The 17,969-nt window shown below is 37.8% G+C and overlaps 1 long non-coding RNA gene and 2 pseudogenes across 1 annotated transcript; 1 reads left to right on the top strand and 2 right to left on the bottom strand.

Moving 5' to 3' along the window:
• The first annotated feature begins 3,337 nt into the window (after nucleotides 1–3,337).
• Nucleotides 3,338–3,992, top strand: LOC119532941 (annotated as a pseudogene).
• Nucleotides 3,993–5,322: 1,330 nt separating this feature from the next.
• Nucleotides 5,323–8,422, bottom strand: LOC119532940 (annotated as a pseudogene).
• A 1,100-nt stretch (nucleotides 8,423–9,522) lies between these two features.
• Nucleotides 9,523–14,686, bottom strand: LOC119532287. Its single transcript, XR_005216503.1, has 3 exons — nucleotides 14,604–14,686; nucleotides 9,791–10,001; nucleotides 9,523–9,665 (listed from the first exon to the last, which is right to left on the bottom strand). It is a non-coding gene; the product is annotated as an uncharacterized LOC119532287 (long non-coding RNA).
• Between the last annotated feature and the right edge of the window lie 3,283 nt (nucleotides 14,687–17,969).

Genomic DNA, 17,969 nt, shown 5'->3' with positions numbered 1-17,969 from the left:
CCTAGAAACCTAGCACATATAAGGAGCCAAATGGACATTTGTTCAATGGATGAGTGAAAGCAAAACACTATTATAACATTTTCACATATGATTCTTACCAATCTACTCTTCCTACCAGTCTGAGCAACTTTGTTCCTGTGGTAGGTTGAATTATGTACCCCAACAAACATATGTTCTTAATCTTAATCCCCATCTCTGTGGGTATGAACCCCTTGTAAACAGGACTTTTGAAGATGCTATTTTTAGTTAAGGTGTGGCCAAACTGAATGAGGATGGGTCTTAATCTGGATTACTGGAGGCCTTATTAAGAGAAGCCAGAAGTCAATGGGAGCCAGAACAGAAAGAAGAGGATATTGCCATGTGATGTGAGACAGAGGTGCAAGCCAAGGAACCCCAAGGACGGTGGCAAACCAGAACCAGAATTTACCAATCCCAGGAGGAAGCAAGACCTCTAGCTTCTGAAACCATGAAAGATCCCATCATTGGAACCAACTCATTGTGTGGTATTTGTCATAGCAGCTGTTAGGAAAATCCCAAGCACCTATCAAGTGCACATAGCCCAGACTTCGTCTACCCCCACTGCCTTCTCTGGGGAAGTCACAAACACACTAAGCCACCATCCTCTTGTCTTCCACTACCCCCACCTCCTTTTCTACTACATACCATTCCACAAACAGGGGGAGATATTAAATCTGATGAGAAGGCCTAGCCAGACCTTAAACCTGGAAACCAAGAACAAGCAACCCCAGATGCTTATCAGAACAAGAATTCTCAGTTGGAAGATCCACTTCTTGCAAGGTGGATAAAAACCACACTCAAACAGTATAGATTGGTCTCTCTTCTCCCATGCTAAGTGGGCATGAAGAGCAGCCATCTATCAAGCATGAGCCAGAGCATTTTTTGACCATCCCAGGAGACCAGCCTTGATGAGACTTCTTCTTCTGCTAACGTGGACTCTTTGGGCTATGTGAATGATAAGGAGATTGCCTTTTCTGGACTCTACACTGTGCAAGTAAAGGCACATTCACTGAAAGTTTCTTTTGTGCCCTGAACCTCTGTTCCCATGACCCACCATTGTAGCAACTCACTCCAGAGTAGCCTGACAAACTAAAACCAGAACAGAAAGCAGAGCACCTGGCACTTAGCAGGTCTTTAATAAATGTTGTGAATAAATGTAATAATTAGGTTTATTCCAATCATAGAAAGTTTAACACACTTGAAAGAGAATCTCCATGGTAGCTTTTTGGTACATATAACTTGTCCAGGTTTATACTCCTGTTTGCAGTTCTTTGGTCCAATTTTATAGAAGAGAAAGTACAATCTTAAAATTTCTTTGAGAGGCAGGTGGATTGCATTTTCTTTTATGGGTGGTGGGGTTTTCACTGTTTGAGCTGATGCTGCCAAAGTATTTAAGAAGCTCATTTGAATCAAGTTGTCCCCAACAGTAGATAAAATATTTTAATAAAAGAAGAAACTGCTTAAAATGCAAAGAAAAATTTGAAGCTGGATAATTCCAGCCTTCAGAAACAACTGCAGAATTTAAAATATTGGTGTTAAGCATCTGGTAGATATGGTTCAAATGCAACTTTTACATTTGCTATGTAGTTGGCCCTAAATATGAATATGTTTGATAATGTCATTAAGAGTGAGTTTCTTCATAATAATAATCAAACCACATCAGAGATTGTTATGAGGATTAAATAAAATAAGGTTTTGTAAAAGTTTAAATGCCATGCTGATGTAAAGCCAATGCTGAATAAACAGTAACAATTATTAGTTTTGAAACCAAATGAATGTTCATGCTTTGAAATGAGTAAATGGCAATGTGAAGAAGAAAATGCAAAGAAGAGGGTTTTATTGTATTTTGTTTGCTTTGTTTGTTATTTCAAGAACAGGAGGAGTTCAGGGTATATAGAAGTGCTTCAAGGCAGAGACATCTTGCATGGCATATAGTGAGGTGTCTGGAGCATATAAGATGCTCAAGAACTATTTTGTTGACTGACACATTTGTAATCTAAAAGAGTAATATCATATCCTGCATTACCATTCTAATTAAAAAAACAATTTCTTACATATTTTCTCATTGTACTGTAATACAAGAAGCACAAGATTCACCTGAAGCACCATCAATCAAGAAATCACAGACTGAGTTGCAGAGCAACAAAAGTATTTCTTTGGGGTCAGGTAGTAACCCAAACTGTGCCCCATCTTAGGGCTTCCAAGCAAGGATTTTTCAAGAAAAAGAAGATTACATAAGTTGTAAACAATTATGACTGGTGGATGTCCTTCAAGTTAGGCAGTTTACTGATTTCTTTATCTTGTAGTTGTTCCATCGCATCCAGATGTGCTCAGAAACACTGCTGCTTTTGGTTTTGTGTTCCTTGGCAGTTTGTGACATCTAGCTGAGACATGCATAAGAGTAACTTCCTGAATGCCCCCCCGACTCCATTTTAAATCTCTTAGCCACAGTATCTACATTTTGTTTTATTTCTTTCTTAATGGAATGGTTGCTTTAACTCTCAATGGATTAGATAACCAACAAGAGAGTGACTCAGAGTGGAAAGAGTCAGCTAATGAGAACAAAAGTGACTGGGGCAGTGAGCAGAAAGTAGAGTAGGGAGATTACCATGTTGAGATAGTCTCATCTATAATATAAAGAAATAGACCAGCTATGACTGGGGCCCCTATCATGAGGAGTATAGGAGGTACAAGATGGATGAGCCTCGCAGAATTTCATCACAGCCAGACTAAGTCTCCCCAAAGAACTTTAGAAAGTCCAGCTTTGAATAAAGTGAAGGAAGTACTGCAGTATTTCATGAAGGAGCTAATAAATATATGGGAATCTTCTCCTCAAGAAGTAGTATAGTCCAGTGATACAAAGGGCCATGAAAATGATTAAGTCCCAGCAATAGAAATCTAAGGCAAGTCTTTACTTATGGAGAGAAGTGTATCCATGGCCTTCTACTGATGCAGGATAGAATAAGGCATCAAGGCTATGTTCCCTGATCTTCTATTCAGCTTCAAAAGAGTTAACAGGACCCTAAGGTGAGGAGGCAGAGGAGGAAGCAGGAGGAAGTAGTAGTCAGAACCCGAGCACCAGCAGCAGGTTTGAGGGGAGCCACGGGAGGAGGAGACACCACCGCTGCCAAAGCCACACCCACAGCCTCAGTCTCAGTCTCATTCTTGGGGCACCTCCTGGGACCTACTGCCAGAAAGCTCCGGCTCTGAAGCCCCCCCATTCTGTGGTCCAGGTTACTACCTCCAGAAAGAAACAAAATTGACACCCCAGATCCTGGAAGTACAGTTAGGAGTCTAAAATTGGGGACTTCTTTCAAATTGGGATGTGGCTAATGGAGGAGCAACAAGACCCAGTGGGCCAAATACTGGAAATACAATATGCCAGTTCAAACTAATACTTCTGGGAGAGTCTGCTGCTGGCAAATCAAGCCTAGGGCTTCTTTTTGAAAGGTCAGTTTCATGAATTTCAAGAGAGTACCACTGAGGCTGCTTTCCTAACCCTGACTGTGTGTCTTGATGACACAACAGTAAAGTTTGAAATATCGGATACAGCTGATCAAGAATGATACCATAGCCTAGCACCTATGTACTACAGAGGAGCACAAGCAGCCATAGTTGTTTATGACATCACAAAATGAGGAGTCCTTTGCAAGAGCAAAAATAGTGGGTTAAAGAACTTCAGAGGCAAACAATTCCTAACATCCTAATAGCTTTATCAGGAAACAAGACTGAATTGGCAAATAAAAGAGCTGTAGATTTCCAGGAAGCACAGTCCTATGCAGATGACAATTGTTTATTATTCATGGAGACATCAGCTAAAACATCAGTGAACATAAATGAAATATTCATGGCAATAGCTAAAAAGTTTGCCAAAGAATGAGCTACAGAATCCAGGAGCCCATTCTGTCAGAGGAAAAGGAGTAGAACTTACTGAACATACACAACCAACCAGGAGTCAGTGTAGTAGTAACTAAACCTTTAGTTTGAACTAGCTGGAATATTCTTCTGCTTCCCAGATGTTAATAACAGTGGGGCTTGGCATTCAACAAGCTCAGTATGACTTCCAAAAAGAAGAGACTTATAGTAGAGTCAACTTTCTAACACAGAATTATTTTAAGTGTTTCAAACTTAATTTTTAATAACATGCATGTATCCCTTTGACTAATGTTTCAGCAATAGAAGGGAAATGAGAGCTGTCGTGTGAACACTTGTTTTGTTGGAAGATTGGGGGGAATTGTTTCTCATCACTAGGGATAGACAAATGACTATCTGGACCCACAGTTAAGCAACCAGTTCCTCCAAACTGGTAGAGGAGTAATCTATGAAATAGATTTGGAATTTCTCAATTTGCGCTTTTCAGAAACATTCCTTTTTAAGAAGGAAGTTCTTAAAGATATTTATGCTTAGCTACAGTATTCAGGAAAATAATCATTTCTCCTAGTGCCTATATTTAAAGTGTACAATCCACATTTTGATAAAAAGGCCTCAAGAAGAGAGTCCCACATCTTCAGGGGGAAAATGAACATTAATGGTGAACTGTATCTGAATTACAGCCAATCCTGTTATTTTTTAAATGGTGGTAAAAATCAAATGTAACCCCATCTTATTTTAGGAATATGGAAACTGGTATCTCAATGGATAGTGTTCCCTGCAACAGGTGAGCTCTTCAACAAAAATGAAACAAACAAGGTGTTTGTGATTTCTGTTTATTCACTGCTGGCCATTTACCCAGGGTGGTTTTGTTCAGGAACAGGGAGGAGGCTTGTTCCATTTGGACACAATATAGTCTATGGACTAACAATTATGTACATTCAAACTTGATTATTTTAAATTCAATCTTCAAATGTATTGTGAATGGGGTACCACATTGTAGTCTCCATGTATGTTTAATACTTTTCTGTAATATTTGAGTTTCATAAAAGTATACAAAATGTATAGTTACTAAAACAGCTAATTATTATCTTTAAAAGGTTTCAGTTGTTCCTACATGGATAGAACCATACTAAACAATGTACCTGTAAATAAATACTGCAGCCTTGTTTTCCAAAATTCATTTTATTTTGATCAGTTCGGTATATTGCACTAATTCTTTTTGTTATTTTCATTATATGAAATCTACCACATCAGAGATTATTTAATCTATTTAAGTGTTGAACTGCTAGCAGAATTTGTACATTTACAGGAATTCAAAATTAGTAAGGAAAACAGTTCACCAGTGTTTATTAGTTTTCTAATGAGATGTTCAGGGTTGAATAAAGTGGTATAAACAGCAAGTATTGGTTTTTCTCTTTCTTGGTATGAGTCAGTGAGCATAAATGATATTCTGAAACTTTTAATTAATTTTTATGTCCTCTTTACTGTGTTCTTAAAAATGATTTTCATAATATATCATCCTAATATCTAAGTCATTGAAGATTTGTCCTTATGGCATTATATTTTCATACTCTGGATGATCAGAACTTTATTTTTTATGTCAGAAATTGTTATTTGCTTCCATTAAGAAGTGTTACCATGACTGTAATGTTATCTCTAGAGCCAGCCACTAAAGCAGCATTTACAAGTTCTTGAAATTGTAACAGTGACTTTTAAAATATAACCTAAAACTGTAAGCAAGGAGGAAATTGTAATAAACCTTAAAATATAACCTAAAGCAACTTCTGAATGTAATTTTAAAACAGGAAGTAGGCAGAGGGTGAAAACCTTCAGTCTCATAAAAGAGCAAGATGTAAATGTAAAGTTTGCAGCTAAAACCTAAGTAAGCTTTCATCTATGGTCCCCAGACCTCCCAGGTATGAATAAAGCCTTTTCATCTATCTCCCTAGACACCCGGGGTGGGAGGCAACTTTCACAGGTGTCACTTAATTACTAAAGGAAATAGGAAATAAATAAATTATTGAAATTCTCCAAACCTTTGTTCCATGTTAACTAAAATAATTAACTCTCTGTCCAGCTCTAGTAGGCTCAGCCAATTGAAGAATCACTTTGGGGAGATTTCCCCAAACCTCCCATATATAGACAAGCCTTTTGTCTATCACTTTTGCTACATGTTAATTAAATGATTATTTATCATAATGATTTTTTATGACATCTTTGTCTTTGAACCTGAATAAAAACCAGTTGAAGAAACACTTCGGGGAGGCAGATTTGGGAAGGCTTCCCCTGTCCTCCCGCCAGTGTAAATAAACTCTTTTTCCTTCTCACCCTGGTTCTGTGTGACTTCTATTGGCTGTGCTGAGCAACGAACCCTGATTTGGGAAGTGCCCCTTCTACAGGCTAATATACTCAGCTGCACCTTCATAGAAACTCTTATTGCCTGATTCTTATTCTTTCTCACTTGATTCTGTTGGCATACAATCTGCAGTGAAACCTCTATCAGTTTCTTTCCTACTGCAAGGATCTTGATTACTCATTTCTGGTGGAAAGCTTTCTTCAGAGTTAAAAATGGAATGTTCAAAAATTTTTGAATCAGGTAAGTCTTCTTTTGAATTCATAGCTGACAGACATTCTTCAGATATAGGTTTATACTGAAACAGTATGTGGATATCAGTTTCTGATTTAGTATTACTTGGTTCTTCACTGAGTGGGAAAATGGGAGGCCCTGTGGATGGTGAAGATTTGTTTTGCATGATAGAGCATTATGTTTCTTTATACAGGTGGAACATTGTCATTGCCAGAGAAATGACTTCCTTTTTATCCAGAATTCCCCATAGTCTAATAGTAGCTAAGATAAGGAATTGGCCTAAGTCATCTATAGGGACAGAGATCGTTTGAGGAGCTGGATTAACAAGTTTGTATTTTTTTTTTCAATTTGGAATTTCCATGAAATCCAAATCCTCATGTGGTTTTCAATTGTCCTTCTTATTTCCCCATTCTTAAGTACTCTTCTTTTGATTAAGTTTTATATAGTATGTTCTTTGATAGACAAAAATCCATCCCATTTCTGCATAAGACTGCTTGTACATTACCTACAAGATTATTAAAAGAAGAAAATATGGTCATAGAGATTTTTAATAATGAATTATCTCAAAGGGTTGCTATTAACCTTACTAACTCTCTATTTCAATGCATAAACAGAAATCATGCCATTTAAAAATATTTTTTAAATATGTATAATATTGATATCACTACTGGATATTTACAGTAATTCCAGTTTCAAACTTGGCAGCCAATTTATCCACCATTTTTAAGCACCTTAGTATTTAAAATATACATTTAGAATTAAAATAACTAAATAATAAACTACAGTTAATGAAAAATAATTTTTAATCAATTTCTTTTATGAAATAGCATCAGAATATTTAGAGTGAAGATGTTGAATTTTTTATGATAATACCATATACCTTATGGAGAAGATATTTTTTAAATGTTTAAATGCTTTTGCAATTTAAAGTATAAACTTTGATTTTAAAAATGGAGCTTGATGATTTCGTAACTGGTAAAAGTTAAAATGTGAACAGATTTAGATCATGGGTGATGAAAACATTAGAATATCACTGTTATGCCAACCTTATTAGGTTCTTGGATGTGTGGTTAAAAAACAAGTCAATAAGCCCTGTGAAAAAGAATTATGTATTATTAATGTATAAAATAGATAATAGCAAGCCAACATTAAATTAAACCCTTTGGTTAGAAACTGAATTCTTTAAAAAAAAAAATAGTTAATGCAAACCAGCAAAGCTTCAACTGCAGATTTAATGGAGCCAAAATTTCACCTAAAAGCTCTGAAGCCTCCCCAAACCATTAATACTTGTAAAATCATGGACCCAAAGCAAATTATCAGTTAATGACAAAAAGCATGGAGTCACACAGGTTGTTAAATATCTGCCCAAAGACAAATTTTAGATATGCAAGGGCAGGCCACAAGTTCTGAACAAAATAGACACCTAGCTAATGCAAAACATGGTTAATAGAAATCTTTTAAGTCCCTAGTGTTCAAAGATTACTATAGAAACCTGCCAGCAGCAAAGCTTTCAGATATAACAAGCCAACCCACTCCACACAGTGCATGCTTCTCCCTGAGCATGCCCACACTATCTCTTTAGCATGTCTTCACTCTCTTTTTCTTTAATAAACTTTACTACTTATTTCTACAGGGCCCTCTCACCTCTGAATTTTTTCTGTGCCAAGGGTCCCAAACCTGGAACAGGGTTCTGCCTGGCACTGTTGCCAGCAGGGCATTGCTGTCTCCATAGTATTTTTAAAATCAGTGACTCTATGGCCCCGATAAGGCACAGATCTGACACAGAAAGGAAATCCTCATGTTCTTTGGATTTTGTTTATTTCTCTGTAAATTGAACTGAGTTTCTGGAGCATAACCAAAGTTCAGAATGTCACCTTCCCTCCTACCCTTAGACCCTGAATCCTCTGTGAAGAGTCCCTCTCCTCTCCATTTAGTCGCGACCATCATCCTTGTTAAGAAAGACCAGAGTTTGGTCCTTAGGTCATCAAGTCTTTGAAGCATTAGGTTATCAAGTCCTTTAAATTGCATTGCCCCTACATCCCTATTGGGACACCAAGGGCCACACTGAGCCCCTACAGTTTGCATCCACAAGCATCATGGAAATATTTCCTGGGTTTTTCCTCTTCTCTCTTTATAAATCCTCATAACCCAGCTAAAGGCATAAGGTCAATGCTGTATCTCCCACTCTCTTCTCTGATTGTCTTTAAACCAATTAGAGGCTCAGTTTTAGGACTCAAAATGTATGCCCAGTTCACAGTGAAACCATGGGCCGGAAGAACTAGTTTGTAGAGATACTCTCCAACAGTAACAGCTGACTATAGTGGATTTACTTATAATTGTGATTTATGTTAATGGAGAGATTTATAACATTGCTATAACTAAATGCTTGTCTCTTATTTACAGACCCTCACTTACAGCTTGTTTGTTTAGCTTATTTCCATTTCTTTATTTATTGTCTTATGTTAAAGTGAACTATTTACAACACTGTTATAACCAGTAACTATATCTTGGGGCAGCTGGCTTTCATCAGATATTACAGCCTCTTTGTTTAGCTTTACTTGCTATCTTATGTTAATTGAGCCCATTTCTTAGCTTGTGTTTTACAACACTGCTATAACCTCTAACTTCAGGCCCATTTGAAATGCTCCTACCAGAATTCAGCTCACATTCACAGCTTGCTTAGTTTTAAGATTACATTTGAATGGTGACTACTACACCAGTGCTCCTGAGTTTTGAGACATGAGAGCTGGAATTGTTCCTTTTCCTCTAGTTGTCCCCAGCCTAAGACTCTACCTGGGTAGAAACCATAGCATGTGCCTCCCAGAGCTGCCCACCCCAGGCCCCAGCTGTGCTTAGGGTTTGTGCCCAGCTCCCCCTGCAGTCCCTCTCACTGTGTCACTCAGAACACAGTAGTACACAGCCGAGTCTGATGTTTGTACTGAGGGTTTCCGCAGGTGGAAGGAGCTCTCACTCTTAACATGAGTGGCCTGGAATCCTCTGCTGTCCACTTGCTGGTTGTCTGATGAGCTTTTCAGGAGGAGCTGAGGTGCTTCATTTTGATGCTGGATGTACCAGAAGAGGAAAGGGGAATAGCTGCTCTGATAAGTACAGTTCAGGGTCAGAGGTGCCTCCTCCAGGAGGGTAATCAGACCCTCTGTCTGGGTCACTGAATCTCCAGTAGTCCCTCCTAAAAAATTAAGATGTTATTTTGGAATATAAATCAGAAAGACAGTCCCCAGTAGGGAAAGGGAGCTAGCTCTCATCACCCAGACTTAGGAATAGAAAATCATTAGAAAACAAAATGTTACTCACTGAGAACTAGCAGCAGGACCACAAGCACCGAGCAGACAGCAGAGACCATGGCTGATTGAATGGGAAAGAGAAAAGAATTTGTACCCATGAATACACCAAAGCTGATAAGGGTACTGCTCTAGTTTCACATTCTGAGTTCTGGGTTAGAATCTTCTAGTGAGTCCTTGCTCTTTTGTAAAGAGCACCTTCATGTCCTGCAGCAACTCTCCAACTGTAGAGAGAACAGAAAATGCACAAAGAAGGAGGGTCAATGAGTGTCAAACCACCATTTGAATGGGGGAATGAACAACATTTGGAGAAAAGAGTGCCCTCTTCTGTTTTTTCATGAGTCTCTGCAGCCTGCACCATTGCTGTATCTTGTCTCAGAGTCCATTTCCCCACAGTTGGAGTTTAAATGTAGACAGAGGAGTAAATGTGTTTGAGATGTAGGGGTTGGGATTCCAGTGGGAAGCATCAACTTTCATAATGTCACACTGCCTGGAGTCTGTTTTGTATGTCACTGCCTACACTGTCACTAGGATGCCGGGATATCTTTAGGCTCCCAAATCTCTTATTTATTTCCTAAACACCAGTTCACTCCACAATTATCTCCAGCCCAGACCATTACCAAAGCCTTCTAAAAAGTTCTTTGGCACTGACTCAGGACAGAGTTGAGCTTCCATGCCTCCTGCATCTGAGTCTTTCCTTGCTACTGCATCCTTGGAGGCCATGTGCTGTGGATGGAACAGAATGCAGAGGGGCCACACAGCCCCCTTCAGACTTGGCACAAGCAAGTAATAAACCTCTTTTGCATTACACTACTGAGATTTTTTAAACCATTTATTAGCAATTTAATCCCATAGTTGAAATCAATTATGTTTATAAATATGCATTTGACAGAATTGGAAGAGAATATCAACATCTAAGGAGGAATTAATCCCAATTAAATGAAGCTAAAGCCACTGAGATTTTGTGTTTTTTTTACTGCCACAGCATGACATCAAGTTACCCCAACTGGAGCAAAAAACATGTCTGAGACCCCTGGAATGAGCAGATCCTTTCAGCTATTGTTCCCAGCTATTACCTAGGATTTGGAGAAAAGAAGCATCGTATCTATTTATTACACTTTATTTCAATGTCTCCTAAGTCTGCAATAATGTGCAAACTTCTTTTAAGGAGAAAAGAAAAGCAAGAAACTCAGTAATGATTTAAATTATTTTTCAAATGTTCCTTCAATATTACAAACATAAAACTAGACACATTTGTAGGTCTAATAAACTATAAAATGAAGACACACTTATAATTTAATAAAAACAATAATAACAGAGCCAATAACATTCAAATTAACAATATTATTTGAATGTTATGGATGATGCTTTATTATTTGAAATGATGTCTTCAATGTTGGATATTTATAGAACAAATTTTGTATTCACATTTTATACTTAACTTGCTAATTCTAATTCTGAGCATAATAGACAATTATTTGGGTGAATCATTAATTTTATCACATTTTTCCATTTAAAAAATAACCTTATTTTTAATTTTGGAGCCGTTCTTAAGATGGCCTATTCTATTTAATAGTGCACCACCAGCAATACAATATTGAACATTTCTTAAGTTTAATTAAATGCATAGTTATTCATTACAGATTTATGTTCCCTTTCTGCTAATAAACTTGCAAGTTGTTCATGAAAGTGAGAGATCATATGATAAATTGGTTAATAATGTGACTTTATTAGGGCTATAACCATCTCATTTCCCCTGAGTTTGGCATGATTACACTACTGTATAACATATGATACCTCAACTTTCCTACCACTTTGCTCTATTCTTATTACTACAAAAGCTTTGTCTGTATAGTGCACTATCCTATTATTTTGCCATCACTTGCTACCACACATCTACTTAAGGGAACTGAAATTGCATAGCACAACCCTGATAACACTGTGAACATCCAGAAAATCCAAAATATCTCTTTCTTAAATGATACCATTCATTTATTCAAATTAAAACAAAAAAATTTTAAATGTTAGTTGAACCCTTGTACCGGCAGTCTTGTGTCTGATACCACTCATACATCATTGATCCTCAAATTATTATCTTTAGCCTGGCCCTCTCCCTGGAACTCCAGACTTGTATTTCCAGCAGCCAATACTCAAACTTCACATGTCCAGAAATCAAACACCTGATCTTCATCTCTCTCTAACCTTCCCCCGACAAGACTCCTCCATCTGCAATCTTTATCTCATTTGATGGCAATTCTATCTTTCTATTTGCTTAAGACAAAAACTTTGGAATCATCCTTTATTTTTTTCTTGACATACCCATCCAATATGTCAGCAAGTTTTGTTGGTCCTACTTTCAAAATATTTCCAGAATTTGTACACTTCTCAGCACTTCCTCTGCTACTGCCTTGGTCCAAACTGCATCACCCTACCTGGGTTATTGCAATAGCCTGACTCCTGCCCTTAACTCCTATTGTCTATTCTCATCTCAGTAACTAGAGTGGTCCTTTTAAACTAAAAGTCAGAAGAATCATCTCTTTCCAATCCCTTCCATTGTCTCCCTATTTCACTCAGGGTAAAAGTCACAGCCCCACATGACCTGTCCCTGTTACTTTTCAGATCCCATCTGTTACTCCTCTCCACTAGGTCACTCCACTCCAGCCACACTGGATCCTTGCTGTTCCTTGAACAGCCCCAGCCTTGTCAAGGCCTCCGCACTGGCTGTTCCTTCTGCCTGAAATGCTCTCCTGGATAACCGTATGGCCTCCTCCCTCACTCCCTTCATATTTTTATTCAATAAGGTTACCAAGACCTTTCTTCCCATTTAAAATCCCCTTTGCTCTACTTTCTCCATAGCACGTACTCTCTTCTAGTATAGTATATAATTTATCATTTTTCACATTTCTGGTTTATTCTCTGCCATCCCCAAATGTATGCTCCAATTTTTGTCTGATTTATTCACTGATGTATCCTCACTGAAGAAAAGTGCCTGGCACATAGGAATGCTGAATAATATTTGTTGGTGACTCTGGTTTGTGACATACAGATTGTTTTTATATTTATATACTCATTGATTGCAAAAATATTGTGGAGTAATTGCCATAAGATTAATGAAATAAAATAATTAAAGAAGCAAATTTAATAACAAGAGCAAAAAACTTGAGTCTGGACTTCCTGAGGGAAAAGAGGAGGGAACCAGTAAAAAACAAACAAACATCTATTGAAGACCTAGTGTACTAGGTTACCAGCTACTATAGGAGTTGCATTATATTTATTTTTATAATTTCCTTTAATCTTAACAGTATTTCTATTAGATCCTCCTAATCGCTCTCATTTTACAGAAAAAGGAGTCGGTACTCAAAGAGCTTGAGGCACTTGCCCAGGACTCCACAGCTGATCAGTGGTAGTGTTAGGATTTGAGCAATGAATATCCTTATTCTTAGCTTCCTATATTATATTGATTTTGATTAAAATAAGGGATTTGAACTAGGTGATTGCTAAGGATCGTTCTCACCCTCAAATGCTATTTTTCTAATTATATCATTTTCCTCCCCTCCTCTCCCACATACACTCTTTCAGCTTCTTTCCCTACACTCACATGCACACAGCTTAGTAATCATATCATTGTGGCAGTTACTACATGTGCCCCAGAGTAAACAGATATCAGTCCTATCCCCAAACAGAGTCAGCCCAAACCCACAGATTCTGCTGTTGTTAGTAAATGAATACATCATATCTGGGATCTGAACCTCTCAGCAATAATCTGAAAATGGGTCAAGAAAGGGGGTAATGTTTGGATGATAGACATTGACAGAAATGGCAATTCAGCATGGAAAATAGAGGTGTCCTCAACTCGGAACCATGACTGGCATGAGAAGGTGCAAGCTTCCCACTTGTATCGAGAGTTTTACATACAGATGCACTCACTGACACCACAAACATAGTAAGCAAAGCTGTCAATCTATCTTTGTGGCAGTTATGACTCTTGGCATGTTGCCCAATATCATATGGTCATCTGCTCACAAGAAGATAATAACTGAGAATACAGGTCTATTTTTATCCTTATTATCATCGTTATTGTTATTTAGCATTCAGTTTACAATTGTCCCAAAAATATGCAGAGTGCTTTTTCATCTAGACAATTTCCTTTTTAATGCTTAAGAGGAAAATGTTTAATACTATGTGTTTCTCATGCTGCTCTAGCTTAGTCACAAAATACTGGAGAAAGTTAAATAACTAAAAAAAAGAAAAAAAACAACAGAGCAAATACTCTTTGCTCTCAGGCATTCTTAAAGGCCTACTTTTTTCTGAAAAAGTTAGACTCTGAATTTCAGATCTGGGAAAACTTGAGAAATCCCATATTCGGAGCCCATCATTCTCAGCTGAGAAAACTGAGACCTGTAAATCTCACGAATAACTCAAGGTCACAGTCAGTATGAGCAGTACTGAATATGAGCAGTACTTCTGGTCAATCCAGTGCTCTGTCCCACATACTTTGTCCCCTCCAAATAACCCCACTTTATTTTGCCAGGAGCTGTGGGAACTGCCTTGGGAGGAGAGCACAGCCACAGCTTGTGAGAGCCTAGAAGGATTCAGGTGCAGGAAGCAGGTGGCAGGGCACGGCTGTGTGTCTGCAGCACAGAGGTAGGTGGCAGAGTCCGCTGGCCGAGAGTCTGAGATTTGAAAGGAGCTCTGCTTGACGGTGGCATTGAAGGTGACCCTGAGTATTTCTTTCTGTTTTTGACCCTCATTTTCAAGTATTAGTACCAAAAAGATGGGGCCCCTTCCTGGATCTTGCCTGTACCACTGTAAGACCACTGGAGTACCTGTAAAGTTACAGGTCAGAGTAGACTCTTCACCCTCCCTGATGCTCAGGGCCTGTGGTGTCTGCTCCACCTTTTGACTGTTCACCCCTAGGCAGAAACACAACACCAGAAACAGAGGATTAGTCTCCACATTGGCACTCTTAAGAGTCACATCTTCTTCCTACAACCCCAGATATAACAAGAGATGAAGCAAAATGGATCCTGGCCATCACCCTCCATCCTGTGGGCTGCAGCCCTGAACCAGACTGTCCCCATCACCAGGAAGCCTCCAACTCACAGCCTGCTTGAAGCCACAAAATCACCAAAGTGGCTTCCAGGAGCAGCTCTAGTCTTCTCCCCAGCTGTGGCCCAAAATGTAGACTCATCTCCTCAGTCTTCAGTTTGGTGGGTGTTCCTGGGGTTCTTCTTCTATCCCCAGGAGGAATTCTCAGGCTTCCTACCCAGCCAGTCAGTGACAAGCCTGTTCAGTCCTTTCCATGTACACTAACCTAATCTAGCTATTGAGTGAGCCTAGCTTCAAATCCGTGAAATGATCTGAGAAGATAGGAAACACTGCCATCTTGTGGTCAGATGGGTATTACACTAATGGAACATGCTCAGAACAGTGCTTCTCAAACTTAATGTACACACAAATCACCTAGGGATTTTGTTAAGATGCAAATTCTGTTTCATTAGGTCTGGGATGGGGCTGGATAGACTGTATTTTTAGCAAGCAACCTGTGATGCTGATGTGTGGTTCTCAGAACACAATTTAAGTAGAAAGTCCAGAGGAACGCTTGTTGCATCTTACTACATGAAACCATAATTTGCATTATTAAGGTTTGGTGGAGTCAAACGATCAAGTTTTCCAAGGTCTTCATTCCATTGTCCAGTTGAATTATTCTCTTGTTCCAACCACAGTTATCAAAGGAGCTCACTGGAAATTTCATAACTGAAATCTAGGAAACTTTCTCATATCCAGGCAGTGAACCTCCTCTCTTCACCCCTATTGCCTCCCCACAGGTAGGAAGATGATTGCTTTGACTTCAAAAGGTCTTTCTTCTTGACCTCGTTGGGCTAGATTTAAAAGACACAGTTTAAATCCAGCAAGAACTTAAATCAGTGAAAGTTCTTGCCCAGTTCAAGCAGAATGCTGAGAGGCCCTGTAAACTGTTTCAGAAATACAACACTCCCCTGACAGTACATATCAGAAATTCTTTCTTTTCTACTTTACTAATGCTGAATGGATGAATTATAGTCAATTTTTCAAATACATTTAAGCCATTCTGTGGAAAGATACTGGACAATGTATCGAACAGTAAAAACCCAATGAATGAGAGCTAGTAATATGAAATAAATAAATAAATGCAACAGAGGCTGCACAACCACTCAGGAGGTTTTAGATGCCTTCTCCTTGTGAGTGTAGGTGACTGAACCAGGGCCATTGAACTTCATATCTAAGAGAAATTTTAGGAATTTACAGAAAAGGATGGATTAGAGAGAGTTTTAATGAAATAAAATTTATATTTGGAAAATATATAAAAATAGAATGAAAAAGAAAAATCACTACTAACCCTATCAAGTGAAGACATGCATTATCAATATCTTGGTGTATTATTTTCCAATCTTTTAAATACTATTCTCCTTTCTAGTAAGTAGTAATTGCACTAGCTATCTTGTTTCTTTTCAATTATCATTCTTTAATTATCATTACAGATTCTCTTTGTAAATACTATTTATTTGCTATATAATACTCCATTTGGATCATTACACCATTCTCTTTAACATGTGACATTCAGGTTTTCAAGTTGGGGGTAATATAAATAACCTTTGAAATATCTTTGAAAATAATTATTTTTATATACATTGGAGGTCTTCCTTAGGAAGCTTTCCAAGAAGGAATCATTATAACAAAGAAAATGAACATTTTCTAATATTATTGTCATGTTTTTAAATTACTTTCCAAAATGGTTTACAAATTTACTCTCCCACCAAAGTATGCCCATTCTCTGCATCATTTCTAAATTTTCCTTTTTTTAAAAAAGTTACTTTTTCCATAGTTCTTTAATGGTTTTTAAGTTTTTTATTTGCATTTTCATGAATATAAGTAGGTTTAAGCATTTTTCCAAGTGTTCATGAACATGTTTCATTTTCTCATGTAAATTGCCTCATGTATATTAGTTTCCCAGCTGTAAAACAAAAACCATTAGGTGGGTTGTCTTAAACAATGGGAGTTTATTGGCTCACAGTTTTGAGGCTAGAAGTCCAAAATCTAGTTGTCACCAAGGCAGTGCTTTCTCCCCAGACTGTGGCCTTCTGGGGCTGGCAGCAGCAACCTCTTCCACCACAGGGCAGTGCACATGGTGGCATCCTCTCCTTTCGGGGCAGCATCTTCTCCTTTCTCTTCCAGGTTCCACTGACATCCAGCTCTGGCTGCTCCCCATGGATTTTCTCTGAGTCCAATTAACTTTGCTTGAAAGAACTTTAGCCCTGTTGGATTAAGGCCCTTCCTCATTCAATCTGGGAGCACCTTAACTGATAATATCTTCAAAAGTCCCATTTGCAGATGGGTTCACACCCACAGGACCAGGGATTGGGACCTGAACATGCATTTTGTCAGGAACATGATTCAATCCCCAACATCATATCTTCTGTATATTTATCTCCTTGAATATTAATGTTTTTCTTTTTATGAATATGATAATTATTCAGAAAAATTATTAACCTGTTCACAAACTAACAGCAAATTAACAGCAAACAGTGGGTTAAATGAAATTTTGGGAATATTTTTTCATAGAATAAATCAGCTTTTAAAATTTATGTAATCAAACCTTCTAATTTTTCCCTTGATTTCTTCCATTGTTTTTTAAGTTTAGAAAGTCCTAATTCATTCAGTTACTTGATAAATCCATATTTATATTTTTTACTTGTAACTTTATGGTTTAATTATTTTAATCTCTCCATAATTTGCTTTATCATGTGAGATATTTCATTTATTTGTTCCACCAAATTTATTGATTGTCTGGTGATGTTGCAACTCTGTTTTTTCTTTTTAATTTCAAATACTTAACTTTGTGCTTCTCAAATTAGAGTACTTTTAAGTTCGAGACAAAACATGAGATAAAGTTGCTGCATCATCCTGGAGCACCATTATTGTAATGTTAGCATTTTAAACATTAACTCAAGCTGTAAGCCGGCTATGTACTTAAGTTTCAGTCTCACAGAGAAGCAAAATGTTGGATGTGTATCTGGTTACATATAGACACTAAGTAAACTACGCATTAATTACTGTTGTTTGTGTTCTCTCGTTTATTGCCCCAGACTTGGAGGCACCATGCACCATGTACCATGTGATCCTCAAGAATGTAGTAAATAACTAAGAAAAGA

The sequence above is a fragment of the Choloepus didactylus genome, chromosome 4, assembly GCF_015220235.1.
Source record: "Choloepus didactylus isolate mChoDid1 chromosome 4, mChoDid1.pri, whole genome shotgun sequence".
NCBI lineage: Eukaryota > Metazoa > Chordata > Mammalia > Pilosa > Megalonychidae > Choloepus > Choloepus didactylus.
Note: the sequence above shows the minus strand (reverse complement) of the source record. Positions and strands in the feature narration are given on the sequence as shown.